This window comes from Ambystoma mexicanum, chromosome 7p (assembly GCF_040938575.1).
Source record: "Ambystoma mexicanum isolate Mex_15411 chromosome 7p, UKY_AmexF1_1, whole genome shotgun sequence".
NCBI classification, from domain to species: domain Eukaryota; kingdom Metazoa; phylum Chordata; class Amphibia; order Caudata; family Ambystomatidae; genus Ambystoma; species Ambystoma mexicanum.
The window spans coordinates 120,218,441-120,231,055 of NC_090939.1; positions in this window are offsets into that span (position 1 = coordinate 120,218,441).

Here is a 12,615-nt window from a genome sequence, read left to right on the forward strand (position 1 = left end):
AGCCACCAGTGACAACAATACAGTCAATTGGGCCGTGCAGGGCTAGGAGCACCCCAAGCACAGTAGATTAGGCAGTACAGAACCACAAGCGGCAAAATGCAGTAGAGTGTCCATTGCAGGCCACTGGTGATTGGCATGCAGTAGATTAGGCAGTACAATAGGGGTGGGGAGAGCTGTGCTTGCATTAGAGCCTGGCCATCCACTTATCATGTTGGGTATGAGTTTATGAGGTCTATGGTACTCACCTTCAGTGGCTGAATGCATGAAACGATGTAGCATGCATGTAAGGAAGAATCTGGGGGAGGGAAAAGAGGGGCCCTTCTACTACACGTATGAACACTCATGTCATAGATGATAGTGGTGCATCTTTATAATCAATGTTTTGGTTCATTATTCTACATGAAGAATATTCCTGTTCGCGTGCTGCATTATCCCTTTTTATGGCATACAGAGTAGATTTGTGGTTGTGTGCCTATATGATCATGGGTATTCATGTACTCCCTATTGAGCCCTGGCCAGTTTGGGAGGCAAAACATGTTTATCTGAACTAGCATGATAGACTCTGGAAACACACACACACAATACAAAAGACTGTTGCAGGTGCCTGGTGACCAACATACAGTATTTGGCTTTACAAACCACTACTGGCCAAAATGCAAGAACAGGCATTACAGGGTCAGTAGGGACCAACATGAAGTAGTTTTACAAAGGTAGCGGGCGCCCCTCTCTCGCAAGAACAGACATGATAACCTGTTCAGTGGTTATTAACCACTTGAGAGTTCGCAGCCACTGCTTTTACTCACTGTGCCTTTCACAGATGGGAAATATCCATTTGCATATCAGTCTTTGTCCTGCCCAGGGGCAGTCCAGCACTGAAATACAATGGCAATTCCAATCTGAACAAGAGTACCACCAGCAACCCCATACACGTGTTTCACCCTTGTTGGGGATCATCAGTGAGGTGAAGCTGATGCCTCTCTAAGCACAGTGAGAGGGAGACCACGTCTGGTTGCCCCCAGGAGACCTAGGGTTACCAATCCCAGGTTCCTTAAAAAATAGTTTTACAAAGGTAGCGGGCGCCCCTCTCTCGCAAGAACAGACATGATAACCTGTTCAGTGGTTATTAACCACTTGAGAATTCGCAGCCACTGCTTTTACTCACTGTGCCTTTCACAGATGGGAAATATCCATTTGCATATCAGTCTTTGTCCTGCCCAGGGGCAGTCCAGCACCGAAATACAATGGCAATTCCAATCTGAACGAGAGTACCACCAGCAACCCCATACACGTGTTTCACCCTTGTTGGGGATCATCAGTGAGGTGAAGCTGATGCCTCTCTAAGCACAGTGAGAGGGAGACCACGTCTGGTTGCCCCCAGGAGACCTAGGGTTACCAATCCCAGGTTCCTTAAAAAATAGTTTTACAAAGGTAGCGGGCGCCCCTCTCTCGCAAGAACAGACATGATAACCTGTTCAGTGGTTATTAACCACTTGAGAGTTCGCAGCCACTGCTTTTACTCACTGTGCCTTTCACAGATGGGAAATATCCATTTGCATATCAGTCTTTGTCCTGCCCAGGGGCAGTCCAGCACCGAAATACAATGGCAATTCCAATCTGAACGAGAGTACCACCAGCAACCCCATACACGTGTTTCACCCTTGTTGGGGATCATCAGTGAGGTGAAGCTGATGCCTCTCTAAGCACAGTGAGAGGGAGACCACGTCTGGTTGCCCCCAGGAGACCTAGGGTTACCAATCCCAGGTTCCTTAAAAAATAGTTTTACAAAGGTAGCGGTCGCCCCTCTCTCGCAAGAACAGACATGATAACCTGTTCAGTGGTTATTAACCACTTGAGAGTTCGCAGCCACTGCTTTTACTCACTGTGCCTTTCACAGATGGGAAATATCCATTTGCATATCAGTCTTTGTCCTGCCCAGGGGCAGTCCAGCACCGAAATACAATGGCAATTCCAATCTGAACGAGAGTACCACCAGCAACCCCATACACGTGTTTCACCCTTGTTGGGGATCATCAGTGAGGTGAAGCTGATGCCTCTCTAAGCACAGTGAGAGGGAGACCACGTCTGGTTGCCCCCAGGAGACCTAGGGTTACCAATCCCAGGTTCCTTAAAAAATAGTTTTACAAAGGTAGCGGGCGCCCCTCTCTCGCAAGAACAGACATGATAACCTGTTCAGTGGTTATTAACCACTTGAGAGTTCGCAGCCACTGCTTTTACTCACTGTGCCTTTCACAGATGGGAAATATCCATTTGCATATCAGTCTTTGTCCTGCCCAGGGGCAGTCCAGCACCGAAATACAATGGCAATTCCAATCTGAACGAGAGTACCACCAGCAACCCCATACCCGTGTTTCACCCTTGTTGGGGATCATCAGTGAGTGCCCCCAGGAGACCTAGGGTTACCAATCCCAGGTTCCTTAAAAAATAGTTTTACAAAGGTAGCGGGCGCCCCTCTCTCGCAAGAACAGACATGATAACCTGTTCAGCCTTGTTCTTTCGAGAGAGGGGCGCCTGCTACCTTTTTTGTATTTATGAAAGGAACTTGGGGTTGGTCACCCTAGGTTACCTGGGGGCAACCAGACGTGGACTCCCTGCTCACTGTGCTTAGAGAGGCTCAGCTTCACCTCACTGATGATGCCCAACAAGGCTGAAACACGTGTATGGGGTTGCTGATGGTACTCTTGTTCAGAGAGGAATTGCCATAGCATTTCGGTGCTGGACTGCCCTTGTGGGCGGGACAAAGACTGATATGCAAATGGATATTTCCCATCTGTGAAGGTACAGTGAGCAAAAAGCAATGGCTGCGAACTCTCAATGTGGTTAATAACCACTGAACAGGTTATCATGCCTTGTTCTTTCGAGAGAGGGGCGCCTGCTACCTTTTTTGTATTTATGAAACCAACATGGAGTAGGCTGACACTGCAGGGACATTGCTGGCTGCCATGCAGTAGATTAGGCCATGCAGAGCTACTAACAGCCAACATGCAATACATTTGGCAATGCATAGTCACAAGTAGCCAAAATGCAGTATATAAGATATTGCAAGATGACTAGCAACACACATGCAATGGATTAGGCAGTATAAGGACACGGGCAACCAAAATGCAGTAGAGTGGGCCTTACAAGGAGGACTGCTGCAAAAAAGACAGAGGGTTGGGCAGTACGGAGCCGCTAATGACCAAAATGCAAACATTAAGCATTGCTGATCTATTAGCAACCAAAATGAAGAGGATTAGGCAATGCAGGGAAACAGCCGGAACGCAGTGGATAAGGCAGTGCAGGGCCTCTGTTGAACACAATACATAATGTAAGCAGTGCAGGGCTATTCGCAAAGACAATAAGGTCGATTTGCCAGCCTAAGTACAGCGGATTAGTCAGTGCAGGACCGCTAGAGACCACAATGCATACATTCTACAGTGCAGGGCTATTACCAACAAAAAGGAAGTCGATATACAGTGGAGGGCCGCTAGTGACCACAATGCATAACTTGAGCATTGCAGGACTATAATCAACCACATGGAGTCGATTATGCAGTGCAGGGCCGCTAGTGACCAACATGCATACATTAAGCAGTGCAGGGCTATTACCAACAAAAAGGAAGTCGATTATTCAGTGGAGGGGCACTAGTGACCACAATGCATAACTTAAGCAGTGCAGGGCTATTAGAAACCAAAATGAAGTTGATTAGGCAGTGCAGGGCCGCTAGTGACCAAAATGCATAATTTAAGCAGTGCATGGCTATTAGAAACCAAAATGAAGTTGAGTAGGCAGTGCAGGGAAACAGCCACAACGCAGTGGATTAGGCAGTGCAGGGCTGCTAGTGACCACAATGCATATATTAAGTCATGCAGGGCTATAAGCAACCAACATTAAGTAGATTAGGCAATGCAGTGAAAATAACAGCCACAATGCAGTTTATTAGACAGTGCAGTGCCGCTAGTGACCACAATGCATACATTAAGCAGTGTAGGGCTATTAGCAACCCAAATGAAGTCGACTAGGCAGTGCAGGGCCGCTAGTGACCAAAATGCATAACTTAAGCAGTGCAGGGCTATTAGCAACCCAAATGAAGTTGATTAGGCAGTGCAGGGCCGCTAGTGACCAAAATGCATAACAGTGCAGGGCTATTAGCAACCAAGATGAAGTTGATTAGGCAGTGCAGGGCCACTATTGACCAACATGGATAATTTAAGCATTGCCGGGCTATTAGCAACCCAAATTAAGTCGATTAGGCAGTGCAGGGCTGCTAGTGACCAAAATGCATAACAGTGCAGGGCTATTAGCAACCCAAATGAAGTCGATTAGGCAGTGCAGGACCCCTAGGGACCAACATGCATAACTTAAACAGTGCAGGGCTATTAGCAACCCAAATTAAGTTGATTAGGCAGTGCAGGGCCGCTAGTGACCAAAATGCATAACAGTGTAGGGCTATTAGCAACCAAAATGAAGTCGATTAGGCAGTGCAGGGCTGCTAGTGACCAAAATGCATAACAGTGCAGGGCTATTAGCAACCCAAATGAAGTCGATTAGGCAGTGCAGGACCCCTAGGGACCAACATGCATAACTTAAACAGTGCAGGGCTATTAGCAACCCAAATTAAGTTGATTAGGCAGTACAGGGCCGATAGTGACCAACATGCATAACTTAAGCAGTGTAGTGTTAGCAACCAAAATTAAGTAGATTAGGCAGTTGGGAAACTAACAGCCAAAATGCAGTGGATTAGGCAGTGCAGAGCCGCTAGTGACCAAAATGCATAATTTAAGCAGTGCAGGGCTATTAGCAACCCAAATGAAGTCGATTAGGCAGTGCAGGGCCGCGAGTGACCAAAATGCATAACAGTGCAGGACTATTAGCAACCAAAAGGAAGTCGATTATACAGTGGAGGGCCGCTAGTGACCACAATGCATAATTTAAGCAGGGCAGGGCTATTAGCAACCCAAATTAAGTTGATTAGGCAGTACAGGGCCGATAGTGACCAACATGCATAACTTAAGCAGTGTAGTGTTAGCAACCAAAATTAAGTAGATTAGGCAGTTGGGAAACTAACAGCCAAAATGCAGTGGATTAGGCAGTGCAGAGCCGCTAGTGACCAAAATGCATAATTTAAGCAGTGCAGGGCTATTAGCAACCCAAATGAAGTCGATTAGGCAGTGCAGGGCCGCTAGTGACCAAAATGCATAACAGTGCAGGACTATTAGCAACCAAAAGGAAGTCGATTATACAGTGGAGGGCCGCTAGTGACCACAATGCATAATTTAAGCAGGGCAGGGCTATTAGCAACAAAAATGAAGTCGATCAGCTGCAGGGAAACTAACAGCCACAATGCAGTGGATTAGGCATTGCAGTGCTGCTGCTGATCAAAATGCATAACACGAGCTGCTGGGTGTTGCACCTCCCTCCATCCCTGATCATTCAGAAGGATAAATGATGCACCCAGGGAAACGCTGCATGCTGGAACCTGGAGTTGGAGTTCCAAAAGTGTACTGCGACAGTGAAGCTAGTGCAAAACAATGCCTGCTGGGATTGAGTCCAGATTCCTAAAGTATATTAAGAATGTGAAATTAAAGGCAAAAGGTTTTATGCTGGAACCTGGAACCAGAACTCCTGAAGCATATTCAGAAAGTGAAGGAAAAGGAAACATTGCATGATGTTAGCTGGAGTTAGTACTTCTGGAGTGAAGATGTCAACTCAAAGAGGCACGTATTATTATTATTATTATTATTATTATTATTATTATTATTATTATTATACTAGTTTCTGGGCACAACCAAGCAATCATAGGGGAAGAACATTATTATTATTATTATTATTATTATTATTATTATTATTATTATTATTATTATAAAATTGATAAAAGCGCAAACTTAGACCCAAGGACATCTAAGCGCTGTGAGAAACATCTCAACACAATCAGTTTGCCTCACGTTAAACTAAAAGGAAGAAAGGGACTATAAGCAGTGAGTCTTCAGTGCTTTGCTGAAAGGAAGATACTCAACCAGTGCTCTCAGATCTAACAGAAGAGCATTCCACAAGCTAGGGGCCAGAACTGAAAAAGAACAGCAACCCAAACACTTTCTATGATATTAGGGAATCCTGAGATGCACATGGGATTCAGAACCCACATTTCTTACTGGACACACCAGTGTAATGCGGTTTTCCAAGGGAAGCAGGGGAAGAATATTCCTCAAAGATTTAAATCTTCCAAAACCTGTGCTGCAGATGGCAGAAATCTGGGCTTCACGTGATCCGTTTGGAAGGAGTTTCACTCCAAGGCCCTCATTACAACTCAGGCGTTAAGGGTTAACGGCGCCGTCGGCGCCGTTAACCCTTAACGCCTGATTACAAGTGTCCCTTTGCGGGTTGGTGTTTCACGCCTGCTTTTAGCAGCCGTTAAAAATCCAACCCGCAAAGGGACTTCGGAGCTAATTACGGCACCGTAATTTACGGTGCCATAATTAGCGCCTTCCCCATTCCCATTATGCCCTATGGGGGCAAAAATGGGAATGGGGAAGGGCAAATGGTGAATGGGGAATTACCGCCCGACTCACCTTGGAATGGGGCGGTAATTCCGCCATCCACCATGGCGGAATTGTAACCTTAGCGGCATGGACCATGGTGCTAATAGCACCATGGTCCTCCGCCAAGGTTGTAATGAGGGCCCAAGACTCTTTACTAAGGCACAGGGGGCCAGACATGGACCAAGTGACTCAGGCCACTATTGTGCATTCCAGAGGTGATCCCTCCCATGGGGCCCGACCACCAGTACCTCTTTTTTATTTCCATTTAGCTGCAGCCTATTGGCCGACATTCAACTACCCACTTTCTCCAAGCAGGCACGCAGCTTCTTGGGAGACGCGGCTTGAGATGAGTCGAGTCGGAATATTAGCTGCGTGTCATCAGCATAAAGTAGAAGAGAACTCTGCATTCTGTAGTGAGGTCAGCCAACATTTGAACATACACATTAAAAAAAAGGGGGACAAGGCCAAACCCTGCGGGCCTCCACAAGATAACTCCACAGGAGGAGAGAGACATGCTTGAAAGGACACTGTTTGAGAGCTGCCATACAAAAAAGACCTGAACCATACCAGGAGGGAACCGGTGATACCCGCTTGCTCCAACCTAGTCAATAGGATTTCATGATCTACCTTGTCAAAGGCTGTGGAGAGGTGAAGGGAGCAGAGAAAAAAGGGAGTGGGGACTTAACCACAGAGGAGGGGAGCAATTCGGCAGCAAGGGATCGACAAGCAACCAAGGGAGGAAACCATGGGGAGCAGATCACTGAGTCTCAGATAGGGAGGGAGTTGAGGGTGCTTGGACTAAGGTGTAAGGGAGGAGCCATACATTGAAGAGGAGGGTATTGTGCTCCTTCTTTTCTGTAAGTAAAAAACTATCGTCTCTGTCTTTTTAGTGATAGGAAGTAACCACTGAACATTGGAATTTGACGGATGGAATAACTAATCCTGCAAAAAAGGCAGAAAAGAATAGGGTGGACATCTGAACCCTAAACACTCAAGCGCCTAACCACCCAACAAGATTTAAGAAAGCTATTAAACATATCCACATTGTCTTCGGTCATGGTCTTCCTTGAATCTGCCACAGCTGGCAAGTTGAGATGAGCTCTGGCAATTTCATGAGTACCATGTGCAGCACCCAGAGTGGGTGGCCCACTAAACATTATCATCACTCTGGAATCTTTTAGCAACAGTGTGATCTTTTCAGCATCCTGGATTATTTGAGCAACACTGCATTGTGGTACACTTTGGAGGGTAAGCTGGCCTTTGGTGGCAGCTCCATGCATGCTATGCTGATTTCTATTGTACTTATTAGCAGTGATCTTCATTGTATCTCTGGAACAGCATTTAAGAATGGCATAATCATATCTCCTTTGACAAGGATAATTTATGATCTGCATCTTTAACCGTGTGGTAGTGGACACAGTATCGATCACTGCTTCAGAGATGTGGAACCAATCTGAGTGTACTGTGCATACATTCTTTCTAAGGGCAGCACAACTTTTTTATGAGCACATATACTTTATGGGTAAAATACTTATGTGTACTGTGGCAGACCTGGAATATTTGACATGCTCATATTAACTACAAGCTGTTAATTCTGTGGATTATCTAATCCTCAGAAATTGTGCTGTAAAAGACACCATTATATTAAAAAAGAACTTTGAGGGAAACCCACCAGAATCCCAAATGGGAGGCATAAGGCTCCAAATTGGAGCAGGTATTTCTGCTCTGCCAATTGTGAAGCACACAAGCCTAATTCTACAGGATCAGGGATATAACCAACTATATACCCTATGGTGCTAGGTTGCCTTAGCGATATTTATTTTATTAAAGCATCAATATAATATGAAACGCATGATCCAGATTCTTAGTCCTCAAAGGCAAATGCTGTGCGCTGTCTACCATCCCTAGTGACTCCACTTTTGAAAGGTCTCAAGCATCTCATTAATAAAGAAGTAACAGCTTGTCACTTCAGCTCCTCGCTTTATTGAATCTTGTCTTTTTTACGCAATAAAGAAATCATTGTACATGTGCCAGAGTTCAACAATGGCGACGAAGGTGGGATCCAGTGGAGTGCTCCGCAACAACCACTGGGGCCCTGACAACCGATCCGATACAGGTTCCTGCTATGCCTGTCACAGTCGCAGGAGCTTGCATACACGCCCCACTACGCTACAGAGCTGCCGTCATCGAGGAGTCACAGGGAATTTTGCCCTGCATCAGTGGCCGCACGGGCTGCCCGTGAGGCCGATGAGCCTCAAAAACTCACGACAAAAGCACCGCCACCGAGGAAATTATTAGAATTATTAGAGCGTGCGCCGGCAGTGAAATCACGTGCTGCGCCACACTGGCCCATTTCGTGCTGCATGCACCACCACGGGGGAATACCTGGCTACTCATCAAGTAATGACAGCCTCAAAGAAAGTGCCTAGTGTGCACAGCAAGCGCCACAACCGCGGTTACCTGCACATGCAATCCAGGAATTTTCTTCACTACTCCAAGCTGCAACCTACATGCTGCTTGGAACTCAGTACACTTAAATATCCAGTTCTATCAAGCCAATTGCAACACAGACATCCTCAGAGACATTTTGCTTCAAAGCACAAGGTGAGCTTTTGAATCTCCTGAAGCCCCACTATCATGTCAGGAAACAAAGCAGTCAACAGCTCACAAAGCCCTCAATCCAGCTCCAATCCCCGTAATCCCACATTTAGGGAAGAGGGAAATCATGACTCATTCCAGCTGCAGGCCATGCAACACTTTGACATTTCAGACACAGGTAGCCTGGTGCCCAGGTGGCCAGGGGGCTTAAGGAGTTACAAATATATATTGATGTGAGAAGTGTCTGGGAAGAACGCCATCTGAGGGGAATTTTAATGCATTCAGTGAAGAGAGACGTTGTATTTGAGATGCCAGAAAACACCACAGACACATTTCAAGGCATAATTGACTCGCTAAATAATGATCTTGCACTGCTAAGAAACGTAAATTACGAGAAACATATTTTCCACACAGAATAAAGGTGAAAATATGGACAATTTTGTAAGGAGATTGTGAAAGCTTGAAAAGTATTGCGACTTTGACCTATACTCGATGGAAGAAGTACTCAACTCGCAAGCCATTGCGTGATGTGACTCCCCTGAATTCAGAAAGAAATTGCTCCAAAAGAGTAGAACATTAGAAGAAATGCTACAGCTAGAGAGAGCGGATTCTGCGCTGTCCTTGCAAACTGAGTTACTGAGCAATATTAAAATAACACAATCTGCAGCGCCAGGAATTTTGGGCCCCATTCACACGTTGAAGAATACCGCAGAGCAGAAAAAGTGCCTCAGATGTCGATACAAGTTCCCACATGTCAGCCAGTGTCCGGCCGTAGGTCATCATTGTGACAAATGCAGGGGTGAGAACCACTTCCAATCAGTCTGCAAGAACATTAGAATCTTTCAGTCAACGGAAACCGGCAGAGGAAGCAAGATTTCCTTCGATCGGGGCAGGAAAGTCTACGACCCAACAAGTGGCGATCTCCTACGACCAACAGACGCAGCACACACAGCGGATCATGAGAATCATCCTGCAGAGACAGGCGGCGTGAGGACAGAAGAGACAACTCCGGTCGACACAGGAGCAGACAGGACTCACAAAGATGGCCACCACGACAGAATATCAGGTACATAGAAGAGTCCCTGCGATGCTGACGTAACTTGAACTCCTCCTCGACAAGTGGAGACAGAAAGAGAGGGTATGTTCATGCCACTGGAATGACACTGCTGCCGTATACAGTCTGACATTATTGCTACAGATAAATGGACAGGGCCAAGAGTTAAACAAAGCGGACACGTAAATATACCCATATGGCTCAAACAAAACCCTCAACTGCCAAGGCATGTTTACGGCCACATGCCATGACAAAGACAAAAGCTTAAAAGTTAAAATTTACGTCATAAAAGGAGGAGTGCCAAGGGAAGCATACTCAGTTTTCTGTCAGCTATTCAAATGGACCTTATACATATAATGCACCAGATCATATCTGCATATACCTCCAGCCCGAAGGTATATGCAGATATGATCAAAGGCAAACAAATCAGGCTAGATGTGGGGGGAGAGATGGGCACCACCTTCAGTTGATCAAAAGCTTTTCTAATAATTTAGTTAGGTAGTTACACTTCTGGAGCAGCCGGACTGATGTAGGGTCCTCTGACACCAGGACCCTGTGTCCACACAATGTACAAGATGAAGTTAGATAAGACTATCCAACTAGGTTTGGCACTCTCAGTAAGGCTTGTGATGAGCTGTGTTAGTTCTGCTGAAGCGTATCAAGTTGCAAAAAACTCCAAAATCTACAAATATTCCTTGAGCTGTGGTCAGGTCAAAGGTATGTTAAAAATTAGTGGTTGGCAGTCTACCCGGTGAAGAACAAGAAGCAAACAGGTAATATTGGTGTGCAGTTAATGTAATGCCAATGCATTGTGGAGTGAAACTCTTTCTTCAGGATATTAACCACACTATTGTATTCAAAAATGTATACAGGTGGACAAATCAGGAATCGAGTGAATTACATAATGGAATCAGAAATGAAATGGACCATTAGGCACATAATGTGTTTAAATTATGAGAGTTTGCAGATAAACATAATTAAAACGAGCCGACAAATCAAGCTAAATATAAACACACAGATACAACAGACACCCCAACACTACAGGGCATACCCCTCAACATCCAGAGACACATCGAAGACAAATTACAGTCTCTATTAGAACAATACCTAACTGAACCGTCATCAGGACCCACACCTTGGGTGTCCCCCATAGTGCTCATGCCCCAAAAAGAGAACAACACCAGCATCTGTATCTGTGTAGATATAAGGGCTCCCAATGTAGCAAAGTAAGGGAACAGCATCTAGCGCCCCTGATAACGGACATGATGCATATATTACATGGGGCAAAGGTATTCTCCAAACTCGATTTAAATAAGGGTTATAACCAACTGGAACTGCATCCGTCCTCCAGATACATCACTAATTTCTCCACACACCTGGGACTTTTCAGGTACAAGAGACTCAGCTTTGAAGTATCTTCAGCCGCCGAGATATTAAAAAACAAAATCCATCTGGTCATCACGTACATCCAAATTGCTTAAACTACAGCCATGACATTCTGATATTTGGCACCACGCAGGAAGCACATGATGACACTCTAAGAAGGGTTGGTATGACTCTTGAGGACGTCCATTTGGCATGGCAATGCTGACAAATGTGAGCTCAGCAAAAATTCTTCAGTCACATATTTTCAAGCAACAGCCTACAACCAGGCACGGAAAAAGTGCAAGCATTAGTGGAAGCCCCTACCCCCACTACCGTGTCTGCAGTCAGGTCATTTCTAGGAATGGCAAGCTATGATACATTCAGGACTTTGCATCAGTGAGTATGCCACTCCGGCTACTCATGAGAAAAGGGCAAGAATTCTACTGGTCTAATGCATGCGAAGAAACTTTTCAGGAAATCAAGAAAAGCATTTCCTCTGCATCCTGCATGACATATTATGATCCGGACCTCAACACAGCAGTGACGATTGATGCTAGCCCTGTAGGCCTGGGGGCGATCCTATCCCAAACAAAACCAGGAGCCTCACCTGATGCACCAAGATGCACAGTCGTGTATATAAGGTGCACCCTCTCAGCAATGGAGTGTGCATACTCCCAACTAGAGAAGGAGAGCCTGGCAGTTGGGTGGGCATGTGAACACTACCATCTGTTCCTATACGGACGCCCATTCACCATCATCACTGACCACCAGGCCCTCACCAACATATATGGAAAACCAACGGCTAAGATGCCACCATGAATTGGAAGGCGGGGACTTAGGCTGCAAGAATACTCGTTCAAGATCATACACCAACCGGGGAAAGACAACAACCTGGCAGACTTCTTATCCAGATACCCACTTCCAGCTCATGATGAGAGACAGTCCAGTATGTACATTATGTGATAAGTAGTGCGCTCCCCAAGTCAATCACAAGCGCCCAACTGATAGAGGGTCTGAGTAAAGACCACCTGATCCAGAAAATGCAGGAATGTCTGAAGTCAG